At 35.3% G+C, this 16,772-nt stretch overlaps 1 long non-coding RNA gene across 2 annotated transcripts in view; it reads right to left on the reverse strand.

The window, feature by feature from the left end:
• The window catches only part of LOC143654973 (uncharacterized), a 100,700-nt gene extending 84,188 nt beyond the window's left edge, over positions 1-16,512 (reverse strand). For both annotated transcript variants that reach the window (XR_013162031.1, XR_013162030.1), the window contains exons 1-2: positions 16,424-16,512; positions 15,906-16,008 (exon numbers count right to left, since the gene is read on the reverse strand). This is a non-coding gene — a long non-coding RNA (uncharacterized LOC143654973). The remainder of the gene's footprint in view (positions 1-15,905; positions 16,009-16,423) is intronic.
• Positions 16,513-16,772: the final 260 nt, after the last annotated feature.

A 16,772-nucleotide genomic window follows, 5' to 3' on the forward strand; every position in this document is an offset into this window, starting at 1 on the left:
GTATGTCTGAAACTGTAATTAGATCATCTCCCCAGAGATGTGATTTAATCAAGAGTGGTTTGTAAGCTGGATTAAGTGGAGGCATGTCTCCACCCATTTGGGTGGGTCTTGAAGTCCTATAAAAGAGGAAACATTTTGGAGAATGAGAAAGATTCTGAGAGAGCAGAACAATGCTGTCACAAGAAGCAGAGTCCACCAGCCAGCAACCTCTGGAGATGAAGAAGGGAAATGTCACCTGGGGAGATTTATGAAACAGGAAGCCAGGAGAGAAAGCTAGCAGATGATACTGTGTTTGCCACGTGCCTTTCCAGATGAGATAGAAACCCTGACTGTGTTCACCAGGTGCCACCTGACTTGAGAGAGAGACTCTGAGAGAGCAGAATGACATAGCCACAAGAAGCAGAGACCATCATCTTATAGCCAGTGACCTCTGGAAATAAGAAGGAAAACACCTCCCAAGGAGCTTCATGAAAAGAAACCAGGAGAAAAAGCTAGCACATGACACCATGTTCACCACATGCCTTTCCAAATGACAGAGAAACCCTGACCCTGTTCACCATGTGTCTTCTCACTTGAGAGAGAGAGACCCTGAACTTCAGCGGCCTTCTTGAACCAAGGTATCTTTCCCTGGATGTCTTTCATTGAGCATTTCTATAGACTTGCTTTAACTGGGACATTATCTCAGCCTTAGAACTGTAAACAAGCAACTTATTAAATTCCTATTTTAAAAGCCATTCCATTTCTGGCATATTGCATTTCAGAAGCTAGCAAACTAGAACATGGTGACATTATTCAAGACTGCCAATGGATAGAGTTGACATTAAGGCACATTGACTGATGAAGAGAAAGGAAAACAATGGTAGGTATATGTGAAAAAATATTGAGTGGCTGAAGAAAGGAATGAAGTCACAATCCATGTTGATAAGTGAATGAATTTTGAGGACACAATGTGGAATGACATAAGTGAGAAAGGAAAGTACATATATTGTATGCTCTTATGAATATAAACAAACTGTATTGAGTAAACTCTGATAATTTAATTGAACAGAATAGGTGGTCATAGGATAAAAAGTGAGCAGAGATTGGACAATTGATGATTAGGCAAGTCAAGTATTTGATAAGGCTCATAATAAAGGTTCCTAGAGTGTAAGCCCTTACAGCAATAACATTTATTTCTGAGTTTTAAATACTATTTATGAGTTATAAGATGCTGTGCATTTTTTGTATAACATGGTAATTCCCTGAAATTTTAGGTATCTCTGTGAAACCTGAGACTGAGAGTTGGCTCCCTGCAGCTCTGAAAGTCAGCATTACTCCTTATAGCAGCTGTTAAAGAAGCTTAAAAAGAGATCAGAATTCAAGTAGAGATATGAGTGAAATGGACCTGGTTAGGACTGAATAATAATATGGGTAAAGGATGATCTTGTCTATATTTTTAAACTTCAACTTTGGTGTTAGACAAAGGGAAGAGATGTTTATATGGTACCAAATTTAGTTTCATAGGACATTATCTAATTTAACCTACCTGGTCAGTTTATTTAAACACAGTAATTACATGGAAAATAGAGCAGGGAATGAGATTTCATTATTTTGTAAAGGTTACTGTAATACCCTGATAAATGCTAGAATATTTGGAGCAGAAAATTAAATTGAAACATATTTGCAAGTAACCCTTGAGGGACTATGGAAAAATGTGGAACATTAAACTTCCCTACCTGGGGAATTTCTGATATTCTCTCAAACATTAGTGACTCCCAATTTAATAGGCTAAATCTTGGTCTTATGTCTTGCACTTATGAAAATTATTTTTGCAATGGTGAATCTAAGCCTACTTAAAATTAGACCTAAGTGTCACCCACACAGAACCTCTTTGTTGCTCAGAAGTGGCTGCTCACTCTTAGCCAACTACACAAAAACTCACTACTGACCACACTATGTGCGATGTGACTCCCATGGCTGTAAGTCTTCCTTCCATCCTGGGACATGACTCCCAGGGTTGACTCTGACACAGGAATCTTGATATGAAGAATGCATTCTTGACCAAAAAGGGGGAATAGAAATGAAACAAACTAAAGTTTCAATGGCTAAGAGATTTCAAATAGAGTCCAGAGGTACTTCTGGAGGTTACTGTTATTTAATATTCAGTCAAATATTGAAAATTGCCACAGATTGCCAAACACCAGGCAAGAATACCATGTGCTCTATCTAAGACTCTATAAAATTTTACTAAGTAAGCTTAATTTTTAAGATATTTAAGGCCTCCAGATTTTTCCTTTGCCAGATAGGCTCTGAAACTGAAGCACCAGTCTCTCCAAGAACATAAACCTGATTCATTCCTTTACCCTAGAAGGGCAACAAACTCTTCTAGCACAAAGAAGTTAAAATGGTCATTGTCCAGATATCCCCAAAGATTGACAGAATGATGAAATGGGATGGTGGAGGTTTGTTCTAGTTTGCCAAACCTGCCATAATGCAACACAGAGATGCATTGGTTTTTAATAAAAGGGGATTTATTTAGTTAAAATGCATAGTTTTTCAGAAGAAAGGCAGCTAACTTACATCTGAGGTTACCTCTTACACAGGAAGGCACAGGGTGATCTCTGCTGGCCTTTCCAGGCTTCTGAGTTCTAACAATTTTCCCTGAGGTGTTTCTTTTCTACATCTCAAAAGGCCTAGGCTGAGTTTCAAGTGCTAAGATGAGGTATGCCAAGCTGCTTGGGCCATGCTGCAGGTTGGGTTCTCAGGTTGCATACATCTCCTGTCACTTCACATCTGACCATCAATCTAGAGGAGATTTGCATAACATTCGTATGGTAGACCAATTTATTGATTTCTTAACTGATACAGGAGTCACTCCTCTGTCCTGACCTGCCATTCTGAACCTGCCTCTACTTGGACTTGCCTATTATGGGAGTTGATGAGAAAGCCAACTAGGACCTTCACTGTCCCCCTCCTTTATAACCTTAGAGACTTTCTAGGGGTCCATTAATTTCTCATTGTTCCTGAATGTCCTACCCCCCACCCTTCTAAAGACAGATTTTCTTCTTAGATTAAGTGCCCTTAAGATCCCAAAGGAGAGCCTTAAAACAATAAGCCCATTCATATGAGATAAAAGCATCACAGGGCAAGCCCCCCCGAATAGCTCAAGTCTAGAATGCCTTTCTCAACAAAAGCAATATCCTCTTCAGTGGGAATTAATAGAAGGCCACCAGCCAATTATTAAGAAATTCCCTGAAAACCAACTCATAATCCTGCACCCATAACATTGTAACTCTCCCATCTTTCCTGTACAAAAGAACCAACAGTACTTATGGCTAATGCAAGACCTAAGAGCTGTCAGTAATTTTTTAATTGATATCCAGTCAATTATACCTAATCCTTACACCCTGCTAAACCAAGTGCCAGAATGTGCCTCCTAAATCCCACTCCAAACCTTAAGGATGCATGTTTGTGTCCCCTTCCACTATAACTATCAAAACTTACTTGCATTTAAATGGCAAAAACCTAACAGTAAAATTCCTGCTCTGTTCACTTAAAAAAGACAGACCCAAAGATTTGAAATAGTCCCAATATCTTGCTGAACACTTTTGCAGCAGAGCTTACTATCCTCCAAATATATCAGAGCATAGTCTTGCATTATGATAATTTTGTAAAATAGCATATTCCTAGTATAAAAGTAAATTTTGTTTGTAGTCATGGCTGACTACAAGGCCTGAGTGAATATAGACAGTTGCAGAAAGTTTAAGAAAGTGAATTTTTTATAGTCATTGCTGACTACAAGCCCTAAATGAATAAAGTTTAGAAAGTGAGTTTTGTTTCTAGCCATTGCTGACTAGAAGCCTAAATAGATAAGAAAAGTCATAGAAAGTTTGTGAATTTAATTTTGTTTATTGCAATTAATACTAACTAATGATAAGGATGTCTAAGGAAGTATAGTTTGTCCTAAAAATGGCTATACTGAATATGTAAGACAACACCTGAATTAATATGTGTTCTTGCTGTTAAAATAATGTGGATTCTTACTCTACTCTTAACGAATATTTATAAAAAATGTTCATAATCATCAAAGACCCTATCTAGAAGCCTTATTAAAGTTTATGTAGACATTTACATCTTTTATTTAAAAAAAATGAGGTTTCTCACTCTTAAGAAAAAAAATGATTACCAAAAATTTGTTCTTTAACCTTGTAACCTTCCTTAACCTTGTAAAAGTGAAGGGCTACCTAATTTAACATATTATATAGAAAGTGTTAAAAATTATTGCAATAATTTAAATGTTTGTCTATCCTGTTAAAATGAAAATTTCTCACCCAATTAGTTTCTTCCATATTAGAAGAGTTACAAAACAAACTCCTCCTGTCCAGAGGCTGTGCTCCTGTTCTGCAAACTCCACTATTTAATCTCAATAGTCAGAGATTTCTATACTCCTGCAAATAAAGCCAATGACCCACTCAGCTTGAAGCAACTACAAAAGATGGAATATCAGTCCAAATCCCTTAAGATTAAGAGGAGCTAGGACTCTCTGAGGGAGAAGTTAAGGCAGTGTAAGAATTAGGATAATGAATGGCTAATGAGCAAAGGGCAATTTGCAGAGAGCAGTCAGGTTGCAATGAGAAAGTTATCTCTTAGAAACTGGCAGTAAAAAGCCCAGGGCTTTTATAGCCCCTGAAACCTGATGGAGTTATCTATGATGAGGCATCAACAAAGGAGAAAGAAGGAGAGATAAAACACCTAGTAAAAAAAATGCAAATGAACTATTAAAAAAACCCTGTCCATCCTACTCTGTGCTTCTCCCCTTGTGAGAGTGTCCACAGGTTATTCTTCCATATGGACTAAATAAACTTTCTACTGCTAGCTTGATCTGTGCTGGGCCCTTGAATTCTTTGTGGAATAGCCAAGAACCTACAAACTCAAATCTGGAAACACTAGTGCCCCATGTTCCAGGAACTGATCTTTAACTCTTTAGGAGTTAAGTAAGGGGAGGTCCAGTGACTCCCAAAAGAAAGTGAGGAATGACAGCAGGGATGTGCTCTCAGGAGACAGGGGGAATAGTTCGTCACGAACTGCTATGGATTTCTTTCTGTATTTTCAACAGCCAGCACAGCTGACCATCAGCCTTGAATAGAAAGAAATGACAAAAAAAGGATCCTGTTACTGAGGGGGCAGGAGAGGTATTAGGGAAATTTAGTATTTAATCCTTGTTTCAATTTGATTGACCACTGTACCTCATTTACTTTCAATTTCCTTATTATTTTAAGGTAATTACTGTTGCAACTCAATAGCTAAATAAGCAGAATATCCTCTCTCCAAAGAAGACAGCTTCCTTTCTGTACAGCATTCTTTTCTTTAAAGTGTTATTGTTTTTTTTAAATCAAGGAAAATTTTATTTTGACTAGACAGAGATGAAGAAAACACACTTGAAAAAATGGGTAGTCATGGATTTGGATAATTTTACAAAATGAAATCAAGGGAAATATACACAAATATAATCAATAGAAAAAAGATGATAAATATGACCAAGTAACATTAATACTCATGCGAGAAAAATTTTATGAATGAAGGGAACAAAGAAGTATCACATAGAATATAGTTAAAGGCTAATATCTATAAATTATAAATAATTACTTCCATTTCACAAAATATTCAGAAAGAGAAAAATTATCTAAAATTTTTATTTGAACAATCCATAAAAGAGGCAGAATGGCCAATAAAATACTCCATGTTTTTAAGTTCAAGCTAATTATTAAGAGAGTCAATAACCATACAAACAATGAGATGCTAAGACAGGCAAGTTTATGGTCAGCATAGGAGGCATAAAATATTTCAGCGGGTCAATTCGAAGATACATATTCAAAAGGAGCCTAACAATATTGTAGATTTTATCTAGCAATTCCATTTAGAATAATCTAATCTAAGAGAAAATAATTCCAGAGTTTTTTACAATATAAAAAATTCAAATCATTTTAATGTCTAAAAGTAGATAATTGAATAAATATATTATCCTCTATTTATACAGTGAATTGTTATGTAACTATTAATAATTATGTAGTTATATATTTAGTAACATGATAAATATGCAAGTAGGTCTGTGTAAAAAATATTACAATCCAAATACACACAGTATATATACAAATATATATGTATATACACATTTTTAAATATAAAAATATAAACATAAGCACTTATAATAAGTTTCATGTTTTAAATAAAAGTTTTACTATGTATATTGTTTCACATTTCAAATAAAAATTTTACTCTGAATATAAAAATTAATCGAAGGGAAAACTTGAAATGTTATATGGTTATATGATTTTCATTTTGCTGATATGTTTTCTCGCCTTTTTGTATGAACACATATAACATGTATAATAAAACAAAAACTGGTTAAAAGAAAGTAACCTTTTGGTATAATATCCAGAATATATGAAGAGATCCTACAACTCAATGACAGAAAGACAAACAACCCAACCAAAGACTGGGCAGAAAACATGGATAGATTCTTTTCAAAAGAGGAAGTACAAATGGCTCAAAGCTATGAAAAGACATCCAACTTCCACTAACTGTTAGGGAAATCCAAATCAAAATCATAATGATATATCGACTCACACCTACTAGAATAACCATTATCAAAAAAACAAGCACTACAAATGCCGGAGGAAATGATGTGGAGAAATAGGCACACTTATTCATTATTGGTGGGAATGTAAATGGTGCAACTGCTCTGGAAGGAAATTTGGTGGATCCTCAGGAATATAAATGCAAAACTGCTGTAAGATCCAGCAATCCCATTATTAGGTACATACTCAGAAGAAATGAAAGTGGGACACAAAGAGACATTTGCACACCAATGTTTCTAGTAGCATTATTCGTGATTGCCAAGAGAAGGACACAGGTCATATGTCAAACCAGTGGTTGAGTGGATAAATAAAGAGTGACATAAACATATGATAGACTATTAAACAGCTGTGAGAAAGAGTAGTCATAAGGCATGCAACAATGTGGATGAACCTTAAGGATAAAATGCTGATCAAAATAAGCCAGAAACAAAAGAATAAATATTGTAAGATCTCGCTTACATGAACTGATTATAATGAGCAAACTCTGAGAGTTAAACAAGTTATAAGGAGATAGAAAGAGGGTAGAGATTGGACATTTGCTGCTGAAGTACAGAATGTTTAACAAGAAGATAACAAGATGCAGAAAAGAATAGCACCATACTGTGGGATGGTAGCACAATATTGTAAGTATAATGAACAAAACTGAGTGTGAGAATGGAAAGAGGAAGCCTAGGGGACTGCATGACACCAGAAGGAAAAATAGAAGATAAAAACTGGGACTGTATAACTTAGTGAAATCTAGAGCGGACAATGAAGGTGATTAAGTGTACAAATATAAGAAGTTTTTACATGAAGAATAAAGGAATGTTGCCTTTATGAGATTTTAAAAATGGGATGGTATATGTAAAAAATAAAATTAATGTAAACTAGGGTCTTTAGCTAATAGTAAGATTGTTATATTCTTTCAATACAATAGCAAAGTTAAATGTCAATAAGGGGGATAAGATGGAGAGCTGTGAGATTCTTACTGATGTTTTTCTTTTTCTTTTCTTCTTTTGTATATTGCTTTTCTTTCTTGTGAAAGAAATGTAAATGTCCTCACACAGATTGTAGTGATGAATTCATACCAATATGATTATACCAGAAGTCACTTAGGATGGATTGTATGGTGTGTGAATAAAACTATTTAAGAAATAAATAGTAAGATGTAAGTGCTGGAGAAGATGTGGAGTGAAACTGTTGATAAGGCTGTAGAATGAGGTGGTTCCATAAGAGGCTAAGTATAGGGTTGCCATATGATCCTGCAATCCAATCATTAGGTACCTACTGGTAGCAACTAAAAGCAGGGGTATGAAGAGATATTTGCACACTGCTTTTTATGGTGATATTATTAAATATTGTCAATGGATGGAGGTGGCCTATGGGTACACTGACTGATGAAGAGAAGGGCAAAGAATGGTATATATACATATATACAGCAAAGCACTGAGTGGCTGCAGAAAGGAATGAAGATGTGAAGCATGTCGATAGGTGAATGAAACTTGAGGACATTATGTGGAGTGAAATAACCAAGAAACAAAAGGATAAATATTGCACAATATTATTAATATAAACTAACTATACTGAGAAAACTCTGAGAATTCAACAGCATAGGTTATCATGGGATAAAAAGTTGGCAGAGATTGGGCAATTGATGATTAAGCAGTAAAGAATATTCAATAAGGTTCATGGTAAAGGTTTCTACAGCAGAAGCTCTTACAGCAGTCATGTTTATTCCTCAGTTTTAACTGCTGTATCTATTCTAAAATGCTGGGCAGTTTTTGTATAGCCTGGTAGTTCCTTGGAACTTTAGATCTCTGTGTAAAACCTGAGTCTCAGAGTTAGCATCCTGCAACTCTGAAAGTCAGCTTTACTCCACACAGCAACTGTTAAAGAAGCTGAAAAAGAGATCAGACTTCAATTAAAGATATGAATTAAATGGATATGGTTAGGGCTAAAGTAAATCAGAATAAGGGTAAAGGATGATAGTGTTTTTATTTTAAAACTTTAACTCTGGTGGTGACCAAAGGAAGACCTGTTTATTTGGTACAAAGTTTACATTTCATAGCAAATTACCTCCCTTCTTAGGGGATGAAACTTGTCTCCAATGTTTGAGGATCCTCTCTACACCATAAGGTTGAAAACCCCTTCTAGCACATAGAAGTTAAAATGGTCATTGCACACTTATCCCTGAAGAGTGAGGGAATAATGAAATGGGAGGAGGGATGTGCAACTGAGAAATTATGATTTCACAAGTAACTAGGACCACTGACTCATTATATGGATTTTGTCTTTAGTTTCTAGTCCATTTGAATTTCAAGAAGAAAGAATTTAAAATTGTTTAACTGTAATCCAGTAGCCTTGATCTTTGATAATGATGGTATAACTATATAGTATTTATTGCATGACCTTGTGATTGTGAAACCTGTGACTGACACTCCATTTATCCACTATATGGTTAGGGAGGTAGTAAAATAATACATATATGAAAAAGTAAAATAATAACAGGCCAGGGTTGTGGGGGAAAATGACATAAGCTTTGGACAAAAGTTATGGTACTATTTTAATAATCTTTCATCAATTATAACAAATGTAACTACTCTTAAAAATAGGAAAATTTATAAAATTGTTTACAGTCAATTGTAACAAATTTTCCATACCAACGCAACTGTCAGTGGTGAGTGGTCTATAGGAATCCAAGTATGATTGTTCTATAAAATAACAACTTCTCTGATAAAAATTCTCAATTAATAAAAGAGAAAAAGACTTTAGAGAAAACCCAACAAAGGAAGGAATGAAAAAAAACTGTTTTAAAGATGTATTCAAGGAGCAGAAGAGGTGAAAGAAGTGGGGCAAGTTATGCACAAAAACACATTTTCAGCATAAAGTTCCACCAAGATAGGAATTTGTTAAGGCTTGTCCCCATTCAATTATCATAGACAGTTGCCTCAATTTATCGAAATATCACCTCTTTCCAAAGCATTGATATATACCACTCTGACTTAAGAAAAACCTTAAATTTGAACATTACATCAAAGGGGGATATGACTGCCTTCCAACCTCCATGGTTTGTGCAGAGAAATTTGCACATAGTCTTATTGAGCTGCCCTGGTATGTGATGGATTGCTTTTATCTTGTTACTTTCAAAATTCTCTTTTTGTATTTGACATTTGACAATCTGGTTAATAGGTGTCTTGGAGTAGGTCTATTTGGATCCACTTTGTTTGATGTATTCTGCATTTCTTGGAATTATAATTTTAGGTCTCTCATAAGAGATGGGAAATTTTCAGTGATTATTTCCCCCATTAATCTTTCTGCTCTTTTTTACTTCTGTTTTCCTTTTGGGACAACCATAACACACACATTCATGTGCTTCATATTGTCATTAAATTCCCTGAGAACCTTCTCATATTTTTCCATTCTTTTCCCTATGTCTTCTTTTGTGTGTCAGATTTCAGATGTTCTGTCCTCTAGTTCACTAATCCTTTCTTCTGCCTATTCAAGTATATTGTTGTAGGTTTCTAATCTTTTTTTTCACCTTTTTAATGTGCCTTTCCTTCCCATAGTTCTGCAATTTGTTGTTTCAAACTTTTGCGTTCTTCTCTATGCCCACCCAATGTCTTCTTTATAAATGCTCCCTCAATTTGTTGACTTGATTTTTTATGAGATTTTGCCTGTCTGTTTGAGCATCCTGAAATAGTTGTTTCACCTCCTGTATCTCAATCAAAATATTGGTTTGTTCCTTTGACATGGCCATGTCTTCAATTTTCCTAGTATGACTCATTTTTTTGCTGCCATTCTATTTTGCTGATTTCCTTAATTAGTTTATTCTGGAGGTTATTTTCACTCTTTCACTTAAGGTTTTCTTGTTGGATGGCTTGGTTCTCTATCTATTCTTTGGTGTTCAGTTCAACTTATTCTAGGCCTCTAGCATAGGTTCTGTTTAGCTGATCAGATTTTTTCAGTTCATGTTTTTCTGTTTCTTGCCCTGCTTATAGGGAGCCTTTTTATGAGGAGAATATCTTCAGATATTAGCAACCCCACTCAGATTTTCCAAATCCAAGCAGGCCCTTGTCTCAAAAGAAGAAACTAGCCAGTATCTAAATTCCTTGAAGTTGAGATCCAGCAGGATGTTAGACTTCCCTATGAAATCTGTAGACTCTAAGCTTTTTCTAGCCTGCCTAGCATATGGCACTTGCCTTCCCACAGCCTCCCACCAGCACATAGTGAGATATTGCCTTTTATTTCAGTAGTGTCTCCTTGCCAGGGGCGTGGGTTAGACTGAAATTCAGGTAGTAGACAGGCTTTGATTGCTTCTGTTTTCCAGCCACTAGGGCCTGAAACCCCTGAAGAAGGGCACCACATGAGCTTGGCGCTACACCCCCTTTACTAGGAGGAGATACACACTTTAGGGAATTGTCCCCATCCACCTATTTACTTTGTTTCTCAGACATGACTTAATTCCACCCTTGTCTGGGCAGTTCTACGCCTGAGAGTGCTTGAAGTTCTATTTAGTGAGCTATTAAGAAGTTTAAAGAAAAAGCCTTTTCAGAACTAGATCCCAGCTCCCTGAGTTTGACAATCAAGAGCTGGAGTTATTCCATGGCTCTATATGTTCCCAAGCCACACGTGTTCCTTTTCCTTGGGATCCAGCCATTTTCCAATATTTTGTGCTAATTTAACTCAACACCTCTCAGGTTTTTAATTTTTTTCCATTAATGCCAGGGCAAAAACATATATAAGAAAAAAAAAACTTTTTTGCTATAGTGTTTGTTTGCCTGTGCTCAAGGCCTATATTCAGTAGTCAGAATTTGTTGATTCCACAATTGGAGCTTGTTGATCTCAGTCATTGCTACTAGCAAAATCCATTTATTTTCCCTAGGGCAACCAGGCTTCCATGCCCATGAGAGAGGGGCACCAGAGAAGCTTACTGAGTTCTGAGGCTTGGGAAACTTACAGCTCACAGTGGGATCTCAGCTGTTCCACCTATTCCAAACAGGTGTATGATGTGTGTCTGGTCACTGATGCTCTCCCAGCAGTGTTCTATACAGTTCCTGAATATTTACTACTTGCTCTGGAGGATGAACAAAATTCCATACATCACTATGATGGCATCTTGCCATGCTTGAAAAAAAGCATCAAGAGAAAGATAAACTATCACATACAAGGAAAGCTTGATAAGACTACCTGTGGATTTCTCAGAAGAAACTATGGAAATGAGAAGACTGTAGTATGATATAATTAAGGTACTGAACAAGAATTTCTAAGCCCAGTAAAACTGTCCTTCAAAAACAAGGGGAGATTAAAGTAATTTCAGACACACAATCACTGAGACAATTTGTGAATAGGAGACCAACTCTAAAAGAAATTCTTAAGGAAGCACTCAGCCGAAGACAGGAGAGAGAGGTCTAGAGAAGAGGGTAGTAATGAAGAATATCATTTAAGGTAACATAAAAAAATAGATATGACATATAAAATCCCAAAGATAAAATGGTAGAAGGACATACTGTCCTACAGTAATAACATTAATTCATTAATTCTTAATGGATTAAACTACCCCAATCAAAAGATCAGAAGAATGGATTAAAAAGCAGGACTCATCTATATGCTGTCTATAGGAGAAACATTCTTGATTCAAGGACAAAAATACGTTGAAAGTAAGAGGTTGGGAAAAGATATTTCAGGCAAACAACAACTAGAAGAGTGAGGGTATCTATACTTCTATTTGAAAAATTAGACTTCAAATGTAAAACAATTAAAAGTGACAAAGATGGTCACTATAGATTAATAAAAAGGAAAAATTCAACAAAAAGACATAATCATAAATATTTATGCACGACATCAGAGTGCTCCAAAATACAAGAGGCAAACATTGACAAATCTGAAGAAAGAAGTAGGCACCTCTACGACAAAGTGAAGACTTCAATTTCCCACTCTCATCAATGGAAAGAACATATAGACAGAGGATCAATAAAGAAACAGAGATTTTGAATAATATTACAAAAGAACTAAACTTAATACACATATACAGAACACTACACTTCACAACAGCAGGACACACATTTTTCCCAAATGCTCATGGATCATTTCCATGGATAGACCACATTCTAGGCAACAAAGCAAGTCTGAGTAAATTTTAAAACATTGAAATTATGCAAAATTCCTCCTCAGATCACAATGGAATGAAATTGAAAATCGATAACAGGCAGAGGACTGGAAAATTCACAAATATAGAGAGGATACAAAATATACTCTTAAACAACCAGTGGATCAAGAAGAAATTCTAAGAGAAATTCAGTAAATATCTTGAGGTAAATGAAAATGAAAACACAGCATATAAAATTTTATGGCATGCAGCAAAGATGGTGATGAGAGTGAAATTTATTGCCATAGATGCCTATATAAACAAAACAGAAAGAACAAAAATTGTGGAAGTAACTGTTCACCTTGAAGAACTAGAGAAAGAACAAAAAACAAACCCCAAAACAAACAATAAGAAAGAAATAACGAACGTTAGGGCAGAAATTTTAAAAATTGAGAATATGAAAAAAATAGAGAAAATGAAGAAAACCAGGAGATGGTCCTTTGAGAAAATTAATAGATCCTTAGTTAACCATACAAAAAAAAGAGAGAAAGGATGCAAATAAGTAAAATCAGAAATGCAAGAGGGGACTTAACCACTGACACCACAGAAATAAAGGAGGTAATCAAAGGAAACTAGGAGAAACTACTTGCAAATAAGACAACATAGAGACAATGGACAATTTCCTAGAAAAGCATGAACTAATACGACTAGAAAAGAAATAAACATCCTCAACAAAACAACCACAAGTAAAGAGATTGAATCAGCCATCAAGAAGTTCCAAACAGAAAAGCCCAGGTCCAGATGGCTTCACATGTGAATTATACCAAGCATTCAAGAAAGAATTAGTACCAATTCTTCAAACACTTCAAAAAAATTGAAATAGAGGGAGAGCTGCTTAAATCATTCTATGAAGTCAGCATCTTAATACCAAAACCAGACAAAGATACTACAAGAAAAGAAATTTACAGACCAACTTCTTTAATGAATATAGATGCAAGAATCCTCAAAAAAAAATTTAAAACCGCAATCAAATCGAGTACAGCAGCACATTAAAACAGTATACACCCAGATAAATGGGATTTATTCTGCGTATGCAAGGCCAATTCAACAGAAGAAAATCAATTAATTTAATACATCACATCAATAAGTCAAAGCAAAAATACATAATCATCTTGATTGATGCAAAAAAGACACTTGGCAAAATTCAACATCCTTTCTTGATGAAAACATTTCAAGGGATAGAAACAGAAGGGAACTTCCTTAACATAAGAAAGGGAATATATGAAAAACTCACAGTTAACATCATCCTCAATGGGGAAAGACTGAAAGCTTTCCCTTTAAGATCAGGAATGAAACAAGAATGCCCACTGTCACCATTATTATTCAATATTGTGCTGGAAATTTTAGCCAGAACAACTAGACAAGAAAAAGAAATAAAAAGCATCCCAATGGGAAAGGAAGAAAGAAAACTCTCACTGTTTGCAGTTGATATGATACTAAATGTCAAAAATCCCGAAAAATCCATAGCAAAGCTACTAAAGCTAGCAAATGAGTACAGCAAAATGATAGGGTACAAGTTCAACATTCAAAATGCAGTAGTTTTTCTATACACTAGGAATGAACACTTTGATGAATCAAAAATTTCACTTACAATAGCACCCAAAAGAATCAAATATTTAGGAATAAATTTAACTAAGGATATAAAAGACCTATACAAAGAAATCTACAAAAAGTTGCCAAAAGAAATCATGGGAGACCTAACTAAATAAATGGAAGAGCATACAATCTTCATGGATTGGAAGACTAAATATAGTTGAGATGTCAATTCCACACAAATTGATTTATAGATTCAATGCAATACCAATTGAAATTCCAAAACTTACTTTGCAAAAACGAAACAAAAATAAACAAAAATATTTGAGTGAGCCAAATCACCAAAAATTTGTGATGAAGTAAAATATAGTGGGAGGTCTCACGCTGACTTTAAAGCTTATTACAAAGCTATATTGGTCAAAACAGCATGGTGGCAACATTAAGATAGATATACTGACCAATAGAATTGAACTACATGTTCAGAAATAAATCCTCTCATCTATGGAAAATTGAACATTGATAAGGCTATCAAGCCAACCCAACCGGGACAGAGCAGCCTCCTTAATAAATGATGTTTGGAGAACTGGAAACCCATATGCAAAAAGATGAAAGAGGATCCATATCTCACAACCTATACAAAAATTAACTCAAAATCGATAAAAGACCTAAACATTAGAGTTAAGACAAGAAAAACTTTAGAAGAAAAGGTAGGGAAAAATTTTAAATGTTGTGATAGGTGATAGTTTCCTAGACCATAAAACCAAAACATGATCAACGAAAAAGAAACAGGATCTCTTCAAAATAAAAAACTTTATGCATCAAAGAAATTTGTCAGGAAAGTAAAAAGGCTGTATACACAATGGGAGACAATATTTGGAAACCTCATATCAGATAAGGATTTAATATCCAATATATATATATATATATATATGAAGATATTATACAACTCAGTATCAAAAACAAAAACAACCAAATTTAAAAATAGGCAAAATAACTCAGCAAATGAACTCATTGCCCCTCTCCAAATATATGAAACATGACTCTCATTAGTGTGAGTCTCCTTGACAATGTGGGACAGGAGTCCAGGGATGAGCCAGGACCTGGTATCATGGGACTGAGAAAGCTCTTCACCAAAAGGGGGAACAGAGAAATGAGACAAGATAAAGTTTCAGTGGCTGAGAGATTTCAAATAGAGTCAAGATGGTCACACTAGAGGTTATTCTTATGCATTATATAGATATCCCTTTCTAGTTTACAGTGTATTGGAGTGGATAGAGGGAAGTACCTGAAACTGTCAAATTGTGTTCCAGTAGCCTTGATTCTTGAATATGACTTTATAGGTATGTAGCTCATAAAATGTGACCACATTATTGTGAAAAAAAGGAAGGTGTGAGACTCTAAAAGGATTATGAAAGATATTATTAAATTTAGTCTCAATGAAACTTAAATATAAAAGTTGGATGCAAGGAAGTACAGGAGCAGAGTGGTAAAATCAAACTGAAGGAATACTAACTTCAAAATTTGTAAATAATTTAACTAAGATTGGTTTTTAAATGACAGTATGAACAGTGAGTCTCATTTCTGTCTCCTCCCAAATTATAGAAGGAAACATGAAAACCTTCTGAGCTTACATATTACTCCACGAAGACAAGGTGAAAGGGCAGATCCTGGGCCCTGAACTGCACTGCTCACAGAGGATGCCTGACCCATGACACAGCCTGGGATGATTCCAACCTGTTCTGACATGAAAAAAAGATGATCTTAGGAAGATGATTCACTTCAAATGGACCATTTCATTCCAATTACTATCAGGTGTTAGTTTCTGCAAAGTGGCCAAATCCAGAAACTTAACCATCACCTAACATCTTAAGATATTTTAGCTTAAATAATTTTTTCACTGCTTTTGATTTTTCACTCAAGAAGGTGTTTTACAAGAACATCATGCAGAAAATGGAGTACCCATATACCATCCCTATATTATTAACAATTTGCATTAGCGTGGTGCATCTGTTACAACTGATGAAAGAATATTATTATTGTACTTTTAACAATAGTCCATTGTTAACAGTAAATAATTGATTCTTGAACCAAAGGAAGGGTTGTTATCTCTTTGCTTGTTTTTCATTCTCACTGAAATAACTTATTTTACCGGATGGTGATTGAGGTTAGCATTCTCCTGGCACATTCAGGCACATGAACTTGGGCCACTCACACAGCTTTCTTTCTGAGGCCAGATACTATACTACTCAAGTCATATGGAGCAGACAATGAGCTCACTGGAGATGTCACAGAGCCTCAGTTACCATGGCAATTATTAGAAGAGAACACACAGAAGGGTAAAGGAGAAAGGAAAGTGACCAGAGAATAACATTGGAAGAGTTGAAGAGTAATAGAAAACAACATATGGTGCCTAAACTTGTGGTTGAGAAATGCATGCAAAACCTGTGGGCAAAACAACTTTTTCAGAAATGGTAACTTCCCAACAGCTTCCTGGAGTG

This window comes from Tamandua tetradactyla, chromosome 14, assembly GCF_023851605.1.
Source record: "Tamandua tetradactyla isolate mTamTet1 chromosome 14, mTamTet1.pri, whole genome shotgun sequence".
Lineage (NCBI taxonomy): Eukaryota > Metazoa > Chordata > Mammalia > Pilosa > Myrmecophagidae > Tamandua > Tamandua tetradactyla.